This window comes from Maniola hyperantus, chromosome 4 (assembly GCF_902806685.2).
Source record: "Maniola hyperantus chromosome 4, iAphHyp1.2, whole genome shotgun sequence".
NCBI lineage: Eukaryota > Metazoa > Arthropoda > Insecta > Lepidoptera > Nymphalidae > Maniola > Maniola hyperantus.
Genome location: NC_048539.1, coordinates 12,373,641 through 12,387,120, shown reverse-complemented (window position 1 = coordinate 12,387,120; position 13,480 = coordinate 12,373,641). Strand labels below are relative to the sequence as shown.

The 13,480-nt window shown below is 36.0% G+C and overlaps 1 protein-coding gene across 5 annotated transcripts in view; it reads right to left on the bottom strand.

Moving 5' to 3' along the window:
• The window catches only part of pot (papillote), an 88,605-nt gene that overhangs the window by 32,774 nt on the left and 42,351 nt on the right, over positions 1 to 13,480 (bottom strand). For 4 of the 5 annotated variants that reach the window (XM_069497977.1, XM_069497980.1, XM_069497979.1 and 1 more), the window contains one exon: positions 5,020 to 5,103. The exons of the other annotated variant lie outside the window; for it this stretch is intronic. The gene's annotated coding sequence lies outside the window, so the exon portion shown is untranslated. The remainder of the gene's footprint in view (positions 1 to 5,019; positions 5,104 to 13,480) is intronic. 5 annotated transcript variants of the gene reach the window in all.

Genomic DNA, 13,480 nt, shown 5'->3' with positions numbered 1-13,480 from the left:
CCCATGATTTGACTGTTACATCAGTTCAGTTCAGTCAGTTTAGTCACCGGCATTTAAAATCTAAATCCACGCTGATAATATAACAGACTCAGCATTGTTTTTCTAAGCCTTTTTCCACCCCGCTGGCGCTGGTAAATCATTTTCTAAGCTCTGAAAATTGAGGTGCCTATAGGACTCGGTGAATTTTTTTTAATGAATTTCTTTAATCCACTCCTTGTATTAGTAGTTGTACTTAGCTGTATTTTAAATTCAAAACGTGAATAAAGAGTTTAAATTATTGAATACATGAATGGTATAAAAGTTTTATTGAATAATACATGAATGGATTTAACTGGATGAAAAGGAGTAGGCAAAAAATGCATTCACAATAGCTGTTGAAGAATCCACGAACAAATTTTTAATAGGAAAGTCTCTGTTTTAAAAAATTACTTTAATGAAATGAAAATATGGATAATGCATATTATGTACATTTATATGTATCAAAGTACAGCTCAAACTACTGGACAGATCGGGCTGAAATTTGGTATGCAGATACCAAATAATTAACGTAGACATCTACGGACGGACGGACGGACAGACGGACGGACTTTTCTTAGGGTTCCGTACCTCAAAAGGAAAAACGGAACCCTTATAGGATCACTTTGTTGTCTGTCTGTCGGTCTGTCAAGAAACCTACAGAGTACTTCCCGTTGACCTAGAATCATGAAATTTGGCAGGTAGGTAGATCTTATAGCTGAAATTTGGGGAAAAACCTGAAAACCGTGATTTTGTGGTTACACCACACATAAAAAAAATTTGATCATGAAATAATAATTAGTATTTTCAATTTTCTAAGTAAGATAACTATATCAAGTGGGTTATCATATGAAAGGTATTCAACTGTACATTCTAAAACAGATTTTTATTTATTTTTATGTATCATAGTTTTTGAGTTATCCTGCAAAATGTCGAAAAAATACGACTGTAGTACGGAACCCTCATTGCGCGAGCCTGACTCGCACTTGGCCGGTTTTTTTCCTTTTGAGGTACGGAACCCTAAAAATGATGACAATACGACACAAACTTATTCTGCAGGATTCGCAAATAAAATGTATGAAAGCCGAATAAGCGAATTAAAATTGCCGATAATAATTAAGTAAAGCCCCCCCAGTACATGTGTCCATACCAGTTCCTTTCCATTGAAGTGTCCGCAACGAGACGATCGAGATAGCCATACATTCCCACACAGCTTGTTAGGTCTAAGCAGGGTGACCATGAGTCCCGGTCTTTGTAGGATACTCCCAATAGAAGACGAATCAGGGGATGATCTACCCAAAAAGGCAAATTGTTATTTATTCCAAATGATTAACCTTCACTACATGAATCCATACTAGTTCCATGCCATTAAAGTGTCAGTAGCAAGATGACCGAGATAGCCATAAGTACAGCTTGTCAGGCCTAAGTAGGGTGACCATGACTCCCGAACTTTGTTGGATACTACCAGATCCCCCAAAGGATGAAAATAGAAAACTATTATTATTCCAAAAATTAAACCCTCAGTGCATGAATAGCATTGAAAACGATGGATTTTAAAGTTCTCATAATCCAATGCTTGAAAATCTCAAATATCTTTAAGAATTTTCAGCTCAGAAATTATGTGGTTCTAAGAATATTACATCCAGTCGGTCGGCCTCTTTGATGTATAATTTTACCCCACAATATAATTAAATATCTACTCAAATCGTTTCAAAGGACCTATCCTGCAAAGTCATGATGACTGGCATCCCGACTTTTGTAATAAAATTGAAAAAGTCATCCTAATCTTAAAGACCTAGAGTTGAAAACTAATATAAAATGCCGTTAAAGGATTTGCACTGATACGTTAGACAAGTATCTCAAGCGATATATTTTACCAAGCAACACGCTTAAGAGCTCTCTCGTGTAACACAAGAAAATATAAGCCCTAAATATTATCATGCACAGGTTTCCTTTCCGAATGAGAAGGGCGAAGGGTTTAGGCCATAGTCTGACACGATGGCCAAGTGCGTATTGGCAGACTTCACACACCTATGAGAATATTATGGAGAACTCTCAAGTATGCAGATTACCTCACAATATTTTCCTTCACCATTAAAGCAAGTGATATTAATTAATTGCTTAAAACTCACAGAACTCCGAAAAGTTAGAGGCGCGTGCCCGGGATCGAACCCTGACCTCTCGAATAAAAGATAGGCACGGCAGTAGCCCCAAATATAAACTCAGGTACTTAAGTAAAACTACTTAAACACTCCGTTATATTTTATTTTTTATAATATATTAAATTTTATTATATAATATTCAACGGGTTTAGTCCAGAATTAATTTATTTATTAAGCGTTACATTATTATTAACGACTCAATTTTTAGTCCGTAAAAATTCTGTTTTAACTTTTAATACAATTTGACCAAATACAATTCATCGCTGCCATGCAACAAAATTTAGTGAATAGAACCTAAGCACACTTGCAATATCGATAACACCTTCATAATTTTATTGGTTCCATGGTCTAGTACTTTAGTAAAAGGTGATAGCTCCTCCCCTAGAGGAGATCGGGTTGCTTTTTACAATACTTGCTCTAAAATAAATATAAATATTGCAACTTTGTGTAGGATAGTTTGTTATCAACATCTTCTATTTACTATTCTAAATCTGTATGGCTGTTAGCAATAAATGTGTAACGTTATACGGAGTGCAACTTCAGAATGATACACTTTTATTCTTAGCATAAAATGTAGTAAGTAGGCCTATACTACGTAGGTATTATTTATTTATGGCATAGCTTCAACTTTCAATAATGTTAAGTTACTCCGCGTTACTTGAGCCTGTTTTACGCTGAAGCGACCAATGTTGCCAATAATTTATATTATTATGTTATATGAAGATATTTATTAAACCTCAGTATCAGATGGGCTCATGTATTTTATTAGAACTCCTACCTATTAAATTCTACTTAATCACTTAACATTCAGTAAATGTTACTTACCTACCTACCTACTCACTTACCTACCTACTAACTTAAAATGAGCAAACATTTAAATCCTAGCTATCAGCTATTATAAAGTTATTTTCACTTCTCATGCTTGTAAAGTTCTTTTTTATGCTGGCTGTGGCTGGCTGCAAGCGAACTAACACTGATTTTCTTGCTCTTGTGCATAAAGTGTTTATAAAACAAAAATTTATCTGATGACATATGGATGACACAAAAAAAATTGAAAATGTATGTATAATGATGTAATATCTATAGTACCAGTAACATTTTGCATTACAAAATTCCTCGTATTGCACTTTATACATGTATTTATAATAATATTGTTGTTTCATTTCCTCGCAATCGAAGTGAAACTCAGTCATAAACTCCATGTTATGCTCGACTTAAATATCTACCCTTGCCTTCGGCTCGGGTAGATAGATAAACGTTTCGAATAAAATGGCTTGTTTTGTGCCCTTGTTACAATCTACTATTAGACATGCGTCAAGTATCAAGCAGTGACAAAGCTCCGCAAGAATGTAATAGCAATAGGTACCTTATTATGTACATACCAGTATAATGGAATGCATGTTCACGCACCAACTTCGTGCGTATGAATAAGAAAATACTTTATTTTTAGCTAAGTACAAAGTAAGTTTTCGCAAGCGTGTTTTTTAAGAAAATAGTCCTTTTATTCAAATCTTCAAAGTTCTAAAATGGCGGTCTCACACCAGCTAGGCCTCCCACTAGGGACCACTGGTAAGCACTGTGGGAGGTCCCGGGTTTGATTCCTGGCAGGACTTTAGAATTTTATAATTTCTTCATTTCTGGCGTGGTGGCGAGGTTTCTCGACAATTAACCGCAAAAGAGGGTGATATTGATTTTATCTTCCATTTCTTTATCATTATCATAGCAACCGCCGAGTTTCTTGCTGGTTCTTCTCGGCAGGAAAGGTATTCCGAACCAGTGGTAGATGCATCCGACTATTCGTAAGCACTTGTAAAAGTTTATACGAATAAAAAAGATTTTCATTTCATTTCATTTAATTAATAATTAAAAGATGTCATTTCAAAAGATGTTGTCTTTAATAATCGTATAGTTAATGTGTAATTAAATTTATGGTATTAAAATCCCGTGCTGTGTGGACGTCTCTGGGATGCAAGCTATCTCTGTACCTTTCATCAAAATCAAGTACGCCTAACAGCCTTCCTAACAGCACATAAATTCTGCATTGTCAGTAAATGCCTCAATAAATACCGCGAAGATAAATGTCTGACCAGCGCTAAGTACTGCGATGTTCTCATTTACCTAATGGCATAACGGATAATACTTAGATATCGCATATCTGAGACTAAATATAAAGTCTTCTGTTCTATTGAGCAGCCTGTACGATGGATTGATTTATTTTGTGGTTGGCATTCAATACTTATCTATTGTGGAGCCATGACACGTGATTAACATCAAAATTAAAAAGAACAACTAAGAATAATTAAGATAAGATAAAGACGGAATAAATTTTATTGGCTCAACACTTATGTTGACTTAAAATTTAAAACTGTGTCTCGGAAAACCGGGTAAATTGTTAATCACATAGATTTCTATATTATCCTTCTTATAAATACATCGTTTGTGGGAGTCTGGTGTGTTTGACTTTTGAATAATAAAACAGCAATCTGAATTTCGACTAAGTATTTAACTTTTTGCTAAATAGTATTTTTTTTATATTCTCCTCTTATTTGTCAGCAAAATACTTCTGCGGTATTTTAATAATTTATGTTTTTGCTTTCTTGATTGACTATTATTATAGCGTTATTCGAAGTGAACGACCCTAAGATTTATGGAGCTAGTTATTTGTATAAGGTAAAGCTATCGAGCGAGCATTGACTTTGAAAATACAGTTTAAAAAAATCAATTCAAAGAAATGCAGCATTTAAGTACTTACTACATATTTAATTAAAAATAAGTAAACTCCTTGACAAGTGATTTTTTTTTCAAATAAATGTTGGGAATTATTACTAATTATTAGATTTACCTGGTAAAACAGCTTGTATCTGATAAATCAAGATGGCTGACACCATAAACGGCGGGAAAACTTCGTCACATTGTCGTCTGGTTTCTGTAACAAAAAACATTACAAACAACCATACATTCGGAATGTGCGAAAACGCTTATAAATTATAATGTACCTATGGGAAATCCACCATTAGGGCCGTTTGGCAAAGTTTTCAATGAGCTATGTTGAAAATGAAGCAATACCATTGTTGGGCATCTCGCAATTCCCTCGCTATACATCCTCGTAACAAAAATCCATACCAGCTACATAATAGATGCTAAAGCATGTCTCTATCTGTCCATTACCATTTCAAGCCTCAACTGCTGAATATTCTTGACGTGCTCATAGATAGCTTACGTCCTAGAAATTGGTAGAGGATATTTTTCCGGAAAATAAAATAGTTCTCACGGGATTTAAAAATCTAAATCTACGCGGACAGTTGTCGCGGGCACCATTAGAATTGGTGTCACCGTTTTTTAGCAGCTGTTTCACGCCAGAGCAATTAGATAGGTAGGTACCTACTACATGCGACAACACGGCATGCTACAATTAATGGAAAGTAGCTTTTAAATAACGTTAATTTTGCGGCCCTAAACATGCGGCGATTTGTTTTATGCCGAGACCACAGTGACATTTAGCTGTAACGGGAAACGGTGCATAATTTCAGCTGCCTAGGTCTAAAGGTTTAGGTTGGGCGATGATAAATCAGACAGTGAGACAAGACGACCTCCCTGGCGCAGTGATAAGTCTTATTAATGAGAGGTCCCGGGTTCGATTTTATAATTTCTAAATTTCTGGTCTAGTCTAGTGGGAGGCTTCGGCCGTGGCTAGTTACCACTCTACCAGCAAAGCCGTGCCGCCAAGCGATTTAGCGTTCCGGTACAATGCCGTGTAGATAAAGGGGCATGGAGTTTAATAAAAACTGCCATACCCCTTCCAGGTTAGCCCGCTGCCATCTAACTGTATCCTCACTTACCACCAGGTGAGATTGCAGTCAAAGGCTAACTTGTATTTGACTATTTTTTTTTCAAAGTAACGGGAAACTGCATAATTTCAAATAGGTCCAAAGGTTTGGGTTGGGCGATGATACATCAGACACTGAGTCAAGACTATTCTTTTTGCCTATTTAAAAGAATTCTGTGACCCTCGCTTGTATAGTGAGTAGGTAGCTTTAAGTGTAATTGTACCTATGTACTTGGTTTAGATCTGCACTCTGTACAATACCATATTCAACAATCTGTAGTTACCATTAAGTGTGATCGGGCTCACAAAAAAGCCATTATCAATAAAAATAATCATAGCAAAAAGAGTAATCATAGAAACATCAATCATTTCTCATACTACGAGCTAGATCCGTACCGGAAAACGGTAATCACACCTAAATAAAAAGTCTCAGAATATTGCGTTTATTGGGTAGAATATAGAATCAAACCCAGCTAAAAAGGCTTTACTTATTATGGCGCAATTACACTTGCTCGTTAGTCGATGCCGGTCGTTCTCGCACTTAATCTGATTCAGCTTTACTTATGGTGCAAATACACTTCGTCGTTCGTATTAGTCGTTAGTCCGAATCCCATGCGCATCCGAATACGGACGACCACAAATAGTTCCCCCTTAGAATATTGACTCGACGACGATGCGGAGATGTAAATCAGCGATATAAAATGTGATTCCGTGAGTCAAAGCCATTGTCATTCCATGCATCATCGCGTACAATGCCACTTGCTTGTAGGTACAGCACATCACATCAGTACTTAGAAATGCCTTTCTGCTTAGTTTACTTAGTATGCACTGTACAGTCTGCACAGTGGTTGACGGGTGATATAAAAGTAACAGAATAATTTTATGGCCATAGAAAAGTCAGACAGAGCCGCCAGTGACTGCGTAAAAATATTCCTATAAGAATCCTTCATCATGTTCAAACTATCACCGGCGCACTATTGATCACAGGTCTCCTCTCAGAATGAGAATAGTGTAAGACATAATCCGCCACGCTGGCAAAGTGCGAATTGGCAGACTTCTGCACACACCTCTGAGAATATTGTGCCGGTTTTCTCGCAATGTTTTCCTTCACCAAGCAAGTGATATTTAATTGCTTGTTCGCACATAACTCCGAAAAGTTAGAGGTGCGCGTCCGGGATCGAACTCCCGATCTTCCCGAATAAGAGGCCGACGTCATAACCACTAGGCTATCACCGCTTTTAATATACACCATGTAAAATACAATGTACACTACTAATTATTAATTAAGTACTATTTGATATAGACTTACTTTTTATCCTGGAAAACCATAGAGTTACCACGGTAGTTTAAAAAACTTTAACCTGCTAACGAAGTCGCAGGAATCAGGAAGAGTTTTTAATAAAATATAATTTAAAATACTTAGCTAAGAATTGTTTTTGTCGAAATTGGCCATCAATGCCATTTAATATATTCAATCAACGTATTATTTGTCGACATGGTCATTTTGATCACGTCATATTATAAGGAGCTGTTCCCACAAACAACTCCGTCAAACAGACATACAGACATGCCGAAATACAGAATGATAAAATTTCCTTTTCCTAATAAATGTTTTGTAGTTTGGCAAATGGTTTTGTCATTATTAAAAACCCTAACTCTCGAATTTTCTTCATTTATACTAATATTATAAAGACGTAAAGTTTATAAGTTTGTTTGTGAGAAGTAATCTCTGGAACTACTGAACCGATTTTTAAAATTCTTTCACCAGTAGACAGCTACATTATTCGTAAGTTACAATAAGTTATATTTTATTTTTTTTAAAAATTAGAGGGCCCTACGAAAAATTGTAAAAAGCTACTAGCCGTGAGAAGCCCAGGCGAGTCGCTAGTAAATTAAGTAGATCTCTACGTCATGTTCCTAAATCTACTTGCCTAATAAAAAAAATATGGCAATTTTAATATTGGTTGGCAGTCCATTTAGTTTAATCTCAACAAACTAAATTAAAAAAAAACAATATACGCTTGGCTAAGGAGTCTTGACTACTGTGGGGTCGAGAAATTGTTCGCTTCAGCAACAATTTCTCAACTTCATAGTGGTTAAGACTAAGTTAAATAACAACTAGCTATGATTGACTTCAGTCACACACACACACACACACGCACACACACGCACACACAATATTGTTACTAAAATAGCCTAATTTAAATTTATTTGTACTCCATATTAATCGATGGATCCAAGGGAAGGCTGCGGCGCCCGTAACACAGGTTTACCTAGCACGGACGCCAAAGCACTCCTTCAGGTTCTCATATTTTTATTGTTTCTCCCTTTTTTCTACCTTGTACTAGTTTTAAGGAGTCTTTGTCTTGTACAACATTTTTGAAATAAATAAATAAATTTAGTCAGTCATATTATAAAAACGACTTTTTGTCGCTTTAGATTATTTTTATCTCGGAAAATGAGGAGTTCCTACAAGATTTTTCATTAGGTAAACAAGTACCTAAATTCACGGCTAAAACTCGCTTTTCGATAAAAATGAAAACAATAAAATTGCTATTTATAAAGGGATCCCAAAATCATAAAGTTTTCCTATATTTTGTGAAATAATCCTCATGAAAGGCTTCGTATAGGTACTTTATGTACTTACATAGACAATATTATTCCAATATTCATGCGTCCCCTTTACCCTCGTCCCGACCGATGGACATAAAACGTGTGTTGTTGAACAGTCGTACGCTGCCAAAGCGATAAAATTACAGCGCATTACAATAAAATTACAGTGAATTACAAAAAGATTACAGTGAATTACAATAAAAACACAGCTTTCGACAACTCGTGTAATACAAGCCTACTTACCTCTTCACGTACCGTAATCGTACGTGTTACAATATCGATTTGCTTGAACGTGTATAAAAAACAAGTGTGAAAAAAAATCTTCGTGCATCCAACCTACCTACCTACCTATCTACAATTTGCAAAAGTTGTGTTGGTTCTGCTGTAATTATGTAGGTAAGTGCCTATACCTACAACGTGCCGTTCTGTCGATTTGTTTTTACTTGAATTGCTTTCTTCAAAAATTAAAAAGACGAATCATCATCATCATCATCAACAGATAGACGTCCAATGCTGGACATAGGTCTCTTGTAGGGACTTCCACACGCCACGGTCAAAAAAGACGAATACCAACTGATAAACTACAATGTGAATGAAATCTTTTCAGGTACAAAGATGGTAGCCTAGTCACTAGTGGATAAGACTTCGGCCTCCTATTCAAGGGGTCCGGGGTTTCGAATTCGTGCGTTTTCCTAAGCAATTAAATATATCACGTTAAAACTTGCATGCCTATTCTTTACTCTCCATAATATTCTCAATATTATATTGTGTAAAGTTTGTCAATTTACATTTGGCCAACGTGGTGGAATTTGGCTTCATTCTGAGTAGGGCTGGCGATGAGTTAAGATGATGACAATGACTTGTATATTCAACAAATACTTAATGGGGGTTTTTTCATCTCAGACATAGGTATAGACTGAAAACTCAGTCATCTCTACAGCATGGTTACTCGCCATAGAAATTTGTGAAGCTGGACAAGCTAAAAGCTTATTCAAAATGTTAGAATAGAATAGAATAGAATTTATTTTATTCGAGTAGACTTACTACAAGTTCTTATGAATGTTTAACTAGTTTAATTTACCACTGGTTCGGAATGCCGTTCCTACCGAGAAGAACCAGCAAGAAACTCGGCGGTTGCTCTTTTCAAGTCATCCATAATTTACAATATTATTATACCATACTGTACAAGCAATTGCAGCCCCGTGCATTGCTGGAGCGAGTCAAATCCAAGCTTTCTTATCATTTACATTGTCTTCCACTGTATAATATGCTTTTTTAAGGCATACTCTTAATAGATTTTTTAAACTTCATGTTCTCTTTGAATAAGTAACTCGGGTAAGTACTATGGAATCATGGAATCTATGGATGCGCTTGCGGAATTTTGTTCGCCATACTAAGCCTGCGCTTCTAGTTCTTAAGGTCATTTAACACGCATGACTGACTGTAGGATGCTGTACGTGACAGCCCAGTTGTCATGAAGGCGACACCGGAATCAGCCTTGCATCCTCATGGAAACCTAGAAAGAACCTTATTCAACCGGTATTTATGCACAGCAATTTTTTAAAACTACTTTTGAAGACTTCTCTCATTTTAACTCTAAGAAAATAATGTAATGTCTGAGAAAAAAGTAATGTATCTATCAGTTATACCTATCATTTTTATTATTACTGTTTATTTCCATAAAATAAATAAATAAAACTAAAAATAAAACTAGGTACCTACGCTCTTGTAGATCTCAGTTCTATGAAATATTCATAAGATAATTAATTTTCCGAAATCCGAGTTCCGACCCATGTTGAATTTATTTTATTTTGCCATTAAAAGCTTAACAATTAATAAAAATATGTAAGTATATAATTAAATCGTGAATTATGGTAGTGGTCTTTTTCTTTTAAAAAAGACCATTATTAATGTCCATATAGTCTGAAACCCGTTCAGCACTTTGCCACGACCTTGGCAGCGGTGCCACAGAGAAAAATATAAAACGAGTGAATGATTAAGGATACACAAAAAGCGTTATTCCATCGTCTATTTACACAAGAACGAGAAAAAAGTATAAGAATTTTGCCGGCACGTAAGCATGTTGCAGCCATCTTTGTATCGCCGCTTGTTATAGCTTGGTGCCTAGCTTTTTGACTTTTTGCTCGATCGAAGCCAAAAAAATTATATTAATAATTATAAAGATACTTTAACACAGTTCATCTTCTATAGGTAACTATCTCGTTAACTACATGATATAAAACTAAAAGGATAAACTGACTGACTGATATAGGTAGTATTATTTAAAATTTTGAGACATTAAGCATCTAGACATAAAATCTTTGTAACGTAAACCCTTTGGGATCTCGGGAGAACTCTTTCATTTTCTGCGATAACAAGTAAGTAAGTAGATATAATTAAAAACACGACTGCCTTTCCATATTGATTTTTAGGGTTCCGTACCGCAAAAGGTAAAAGGAACATTTTAGGAATAACAATCAACTTCAATTACTGAAAGTGATAGTGATTTTAGTGAATAATACTTCCATCTTTATAGATTAGATATAACGAGTATTTATAATCCCTATTCACCTATTCTACTCCATTGATCAAAATAACCTATTATTAATAATTAATATTGAAAAGAATACGAATACGAATGTAGATTAATTTTATTAATACACCTATTATATTGTGCGCTTGTACCAATTGCTCAAAACGCCCACTATTATTTTTCATTCTAGCATTTAATATTTCACAATTAATTCCTCTGCCCGTTTGCATGTCTGCAACGAATATATCAACGCTCAGCGGGAATCTCCTATTTATAACTGTTAAGAGTGATCGCATATTACACCACAAATCATATTACGAGTAATGTAATGACATCATCAGCTGCTCAGTTGCGAAAAACCTGCATCCATTGTGATTGGTTGGATTTAAGTAATTCTTGCCCCTACAATGCTTTTTAGACAATAGTGAAAGAGTATCGACCAATCAGAGGTGATTACGATTTTAAGACGTACACGATGCAAGCTACAAGACGATGATTGATGACGTCATAGGCATGAGGTGATGTGCACTAGATGAGTAGGTATAGTGTAGATAGGACGATTTACCGATTGCGCCAGTTAAGTAACGTTGACCTAAATCGACTTAGATGGGCAATCGTCCTGGGTAGTCCGAATTCAAGATCCTTCCGTAAGTGCTACAGAAATTACTACTAAGTAATACTGTCAAACTGTCAGTCTCCGTTATCTAAATATGTAAAAGGAAAAGCTGACTGGCTGACTGACTGACTGACTGATCTATCAACGCAAAGTTCAAACTACTTGACGGATCCGGCTGAAATTTGGCATGCAGATAGCTATCATCGCGGATTACGTTGTCATCCGCTAAGACAGGATTTTTCAAAATTGTATCCCTAAGGGGGTAAAATAGGGATTAAAAATGTATGTAGTCCACCCGGACGAAGTCACGAGCAGAAGCTAGTGACCACTAAAATCTAATAAAACTTGTTAAACCAACAGTGGAAATAACTTATTATAAATCTGACTACTCGTTTCTCATCAACCGGATGCCGAAACTACAGTCGGAAACTGTTTGGAATAATACGCAGCCACTGATTAAATCTCTAACTTTTCGGAGCTATGTGCGTTTAAGCAGTTAAATATCACTTGCTCTGATCAGTGCTGCAAAACATTCGTGAGGAAACCGGCGTGGCTGAGAGTTATCCATAACGTTCTCAAAGATGTGTGAAGTCTGTTATAATCCGCACTTGGCCAGTGTGGCAGACTATGGCCAAACCCTTCTGAAAGGAGACGGCTGGCGATGATGATGATGTTGACTGATCAAAACTGGAAACATAAACGAATCGTCAAAAGAATTGCAATATTATCTATATGCATTGCGCTGCGCGCGACTCGTGGGACGCGTAGTGTGATGTGCAATCTCTTTATAGCTCTTACTAAAACCTCTCGCCATATAAATGTTAACAGATTAACAAGTAAAAAAAGTGGTTAGGATGAACAACCATATTTAGTAAGAAGTTATGCCGATCTATGTCAGTATGCAAGCACCCGACATGCACCGGTTATGATGAAATTTATTACGACAAAACATTGGGATCGAGCGATAACCAAACGTTTAATCTGTTCTACAGATATGGTACTCGTATGGTTGTCTAATGACTTAGACAATAAAATTATCTTACTTTAACAAAATGATAACCTTTGTCATCAATCCAGAGAGAGAGAGCCAGCGCGTGCCAGACCTTTACTTTATAAAAACTGAATGAAAGTTTCTTTGCGTATTGTCCCCAACACAGAGAGGAACGATCAGCTACTATGAAGTTTCGATCATGGTGGCTTTGAGTGATAACTGGTTATAAAGGTGTAAAAAAACTTACATCAAAGTATAAAGTCTAATTTTTTATATTATCTTCAGAATATCATTACAAATCACGCCATGCATTGTCAGACACTATTGTGGTGGCAATACCTGCCAGACGCTCTAAAGTTTAAAAGTTTAAGGGTGGCTGGCAGGGGGTTGCCACGATACTAGTCTGGTAATGCATGACGTGATTTCTACTATTCTGAAGATAATATAAAAAAATTGACTTTATAGTTTGACGTAGGTTTTTTACACTTTTACTACCTGGTATCTCCCAAAGTCACAATGATCCAAACTTCATAGTAACTGATCGTTCCTCCCAGTGTTGGGGACAATACGCAGATAAACTTTCAGCTTTTATAAAATAACGAAGGTCTGCCACGCGCTGGCTGCGGTCTTAGTCCTTTATGAATTTCGGCCATTAAAGATACAGTAAAACTTTGTAGGAAAGTAGACATATTTTACTCAAATGAAAAAAAATCCGAATGGGACG